Source organism: Pinus tabuliformis, chromosome Q (genome assembly GCF_031772625.1).
Source record: "Pinus tabuliformis cultivar Carrire ecotype Pingquan chromosome Q, CPIR1, whole genome shotgun sequence".
In the NCBI taxonomy this organism is placed as follows: Eukaryota; Viridiplantae; Streptophyta; class Pinopsida; order Pinales; family Pinaceae; genus Pinus; species Pinus tabuliformis.
The window spans coordinates 947,585,093-947,590,226 of record NC_142296.1 but is presented as its reverse complement, the minus strand read 5'-3'; positions in this window follow the sequence as shown (position 1 = coordinate 947,590,226).

The window sequence follows — 5,134 nt, the reverse complement described above, 5'->3', positions numbered from 1 at the left end:
TTGAAAACAAAAGATATCTATATGTCCTGACTAGTGTTAAGAAGAAAATGAATATTGCTAAGATAAGAACTGATTCACATGAGCTTCATAGTGAGATTGGGCATTTGTCAATTCCCAAAATGCTTTGGGATGAAAGAGTTTGTCACCAATTCATGGCATTAATTATGCTTCTCCATTTTGTTGTTGAAAAATAAGTTACATCTATCCAGGTCTTTAGGGATTCTAAAAATTTGGTCAATATTTGCAATGGGATGGAGAGATGTCACAAACACACACACTTCTTCCTATCATTAGGGAGATTCTCCATATTAAGCATGCTTTTGATCACATTTTCGTACGTCACATTTATAGGGAGTGAAACTCTCAGGTAGACATCCTATCTAAAGAAGGTGCTTTGCAAGATTTGGAATCTTGGAGGATATATGAGCAAATAAAGGACAACACACAAACATATTTTTACAGGCCTTTTAATGATGGCATCTTACATCATCCTTAATTTTTTGTTGTTGTTGTTGCATACTACAATAATAAACTCTCTGATCAATTTTTTATCTAAGCCCTCCATGGTTAATTATGTTCTTCTTTTTGTTTCAACTCTTATACGGATATATGTATTGTTTTATTTCCAGTTTTGGTTGTGATGAACATGGCCATTATAGATGCCAAATTTTTATTTGTTGAAGGGCTAGAAACCAAGATATCGGAATGTGCCTAGGGCATATACACAGAATGTAATTTTCATATTTTAATAGAAATTATGATTTTTTTATTCGAAAGAAGAAGAAGAAGAAGAAGAAGAGGGGTTTGTCACCTTTGCAATACAAAGAGGGTTGAATATGAAAAGCACTTTCTCTTAGATTGTCCGTTTTATGATCATATTCGATCTAATTTTAAAAATATTTGTCACACTACCAACGTGCTTGACCTTTTAAGTCATCAAAACAATTGTGACCTGTGAACACTTCTCTCACTTCTTTTTGAGCATGGAAATAAAGTGTTAAAGAATTTCGCTTTATCTCTTACCTTCCTAGGGTCTAATAGATTGTATAGGTCTTAGTGGACGTTAATCATCATCATTATCATAATATCAAGTTAGGAAACATTTTGGAAAAGTTATTCGTTTCCTTCTTTCTAAATTATATATTTAGGTTAGTATTGCAAAATAATATATAATTGCTATATTTTAAAATTTATTCATTATACAAAATTGAAAATATACATATAGTAAAATAATAATAATAATAATAATAATATGTTTGTTTTAACAAGAACCAAGAATAATCATTGCATTAAAAGACACTAAGCTAAAGCTCAATTTAGATACATGATTTACATATGCAAATTGAAACTAGTGGACATGGTTGGAATGGAGTATGTACAATTGACCATTTACAGAATTATGACCTTAAAGCTTTTGAGCAAAATGCTACAATATCTACAATATTCTACTTGTACATTCGGCAATACTGACCTAACAAAAACCAAAATTTACAAAGCATCAAAATGTTACATGAAACCATGAGGAATTATTCCTTCTCTTTGATTTTTTAGTCTCCTGATTAACTGTTAAGGAAGGGGGGCACACCCCTTTTTCCCCTACCACTAAAGTTCATCTTGATTTAGCTTTGACCCTAAATTAGCCATGTGATCAACCTTGGAGTTGTTTGATCTGAGAACATGGATACATTTCTTCTTGGGGATAGACTGATACAATGATAAATCCACTTGAAAACATGAATTAAATTTGTATTTTAGGGGAGAGATTGTGAATATAAATCGTGAATTATATTCAAGGTATCACAAAAAAAATCACTTCTTGAATTCCCAAATTCACTATTTGCCTCAAACCCTGAAATAAGACATAGGCTTTAGAACAATTGTTGAAAGTGTGACCTAAACCCCACACATACCTATATTCTTCTTAATTCTAAAAGCAAAAAATGACCCCTCCTACTAATAATATTTATTATTATTATAATATATTTTTATAAATTTAATTTTAAATCATTTTAATTAACTAAATATTAATAAAAACATACTAAAATGCTTTAAAAAACACACTTTCTTTATAACAACTTATAATCACTAAAAAGACTATGTTAAATAATCTTTATAACGAGATAAATTTAAAATCTCAAAATGCCAAAATTTTCCACATTGAAAAAAATAGCATGCATACAATCTCCATCTATTCATGTAATTTGAAATAAATATAAATATTGATACAAGCTTCGTGCACCTCATTTGACATTTCAATTTTCAGCCTGTGTTGTATCATGTAGCCACGATGTCGATGGTAGCAATATGCATTGGAATTTGGGACATGTCGAAACAAAATGAAAATTTTCGTTTAATTGATGACTCAATTCCAATGCACTTATGGGGGAGTCTGATGCTAGCAATGAACTTGTTGAACACGGGTCTCCATTACAGCCGATATACATATATATATATAACCTCAGTGATCCATTCACCATCTATTCTGTTATTGTTGCCGAGGTTCCCTTGGTCTAACAATTGTACTATGGTTTACAGATGAAAAATGAGGCAAGTGAGAATATTTTTTAGATATGAAATCAATTGTTTAGATATTGACTGCCTGAATACAAGTTAAATTTAGTTTTAAAAAACAAACAATTGAAATGTTTGTGCATCCTATAATATGATTTTATATAAGTGAACAAGAACTCTAATTCAGTGTTCATTAAACTACCCATTCCACACACAGTAATTGACAACATTGGAGAAGAGATAATTGAATATTTATAGATGCCTTCGTTGAGACCATTTGACCATGAGATCTTTGGGAATTAAGACTTGCTTCTTTTTTACGATGGTGTAAAACAACAATTGGAAATCAAACTCAATTATATAATAATGTGCATAATGTATATATAAATACATCATGAAACTATTGATTCAATTTTCGGGTCTTTTTGGACCCTAATAACTAATCACCCAAACATAAACTAACCCAAGCTTAATCCTGAGAATTAGTTGTTAACATTCCCCACTTAATCTAAAGGGATGTATCAAAGTCCAAAAATTCAAAATGCAAAAATGCATCTCAACCAAGAGTTGAATGTCTCTGGAAAATTGCTTTTAAAGATAACCACAAACCATAATTTATTGGAATCACTCATCTCGCAATTTTTTATTCAGGAAAAATATTTTCTTATACTTCGGAAATATTGGTGCTCAAAACTTCTCCACCAACAACTTATTTTGCAAAAAAACAGAATTTTACAGCAGTTATATTGAATTCAGGGACTCACCATACATAATGGGCAGGATGATATTAAATCCAATATGTTAGCAACAGAAATTACTCTGCCTCTGATCGTCCACTGTCAAATTCTGTATTTCAGGAGCAGATTTGACCAAAATAAATCACCCATTTTCTCTGCACTGTCAAAGAAATTAATAGGCATAAAATTTGGAAAGAGAACATCAAATCTTCGTCGCCTGTCTCAACTTTATATATCGAAAGACATGGTATAACATGGACAAAAATGATCGTTCAGTTCTCGCTCGCCCTCGGCATTTGCCCCGTCTTGCACCACTTCTTCTCAGCCTTGTCTTTGAACATAAAAAGTTGCCAACTGTCAAATAAAAACAGTTCCATGCATCAAAATCGGCTGCCTCTATTGTTGACAGTGCATCAAAACAATTCTGCAACCAACGCTCATGAAGACACATGATTTAACATTGGAAACCATACCGTTTTCTTTAAATTACAATGCGACGGTCTGCAAATTACAATGTTCAACATTCCACAATCCTTCAAATAGATCTCTGTCATTGAGAACTCTTAATCACAAATGCAATTGGAACATAGACACCCGCCACCCGCTGCAACAACTACACTCTCAGAATGGAATTTATTCACACGGTCACACAATGCAACACATAGTCATAGAGTAAAACACTTCTCTGCGCCTTCCTAAACTCCACTCGACTACAAAACAGAGCTAGAGGATTCTTCAAATAGATCTTTGTCACTGGGAACTCTTAATCATAAATGCAATTGGAACATAGACACCCGTTGCAACAACTACACTCTCACAATGCAATATATTCACACAGTCGCACAATGCAACACATAATCATAGAGTAAAACACTTCTCTATGCCTTACTAAACTCCACTCGCCTACAAAACAGGGTTGGAGGATTCGATCAACATTCATGTTCCAGAACGAGGGGACGATGATTTTAATCGTATAATTGTTGGCTCATTAAGCGGAACCTGCCTCTACACAACTAAGTTGAAGGAGACACAATATTTTCTCCTCGTACACTAATTGACGCTCAACCAAAATGCCATATTTCTAACCATGGCTTGGACACAATGTGACATCTCAACTTGGATGGTTGTCAATATTTCCATCGACCTTTTAACGATTTCTTTAATATGTAACAACTATTGTATGGTATGAAGAAAAACATTACCTTAGAGAACATCATTCTCATGTGATGCGTTTCTCCAGCAAGCAATGGTGATCAACGTTAAAAAACAAGGAGGCAAGCGTTCAACCGGGAAGTAGGGCAACTTTGCACGCATCATCACTGTTCAATCAAAAGTGTGGTGAAGTCTTGGCCCTCTGCTGCAATTATATTGAAAACTTGAAGCCTCGTGTCACGCCGCAAGATATTTTTTAATATGACTAGGGTCTCTTGAAGCAGGCTTTGAGCAGGCCATTCGAACTCTCGCATTGTTGATGTCAGCTTTGTGATACATTTCGTTGAAGCCATAATCTCGGTTGTACACTGCGCATAAACATCCTTCTCGATCACATCAACTGGAATTTCCTCTAATACGTATACTAAAATGACATCGATGGAATACGTTTACAACCCTAAGAAAAGAACTTGGGATTACAAAATCAACCAATGCTTCTCTCAGTCAACAAGAGCGTAAAACCCCTCCAGGGTTCAACAACGAATTTGAGACCCGGATTTCAAAACGAACAACGCTCAAAACTTTTGACACCACATTCATACAAATTAAAACAGTGGACACACACGCAGGGCACACGCTCCACACACGGAGACAACAGTGCAGTCCACCATGGTTCAAATAATAAACCCACAATATGGATCAATATGACCCAACAATCACCCTGCTTTACACCC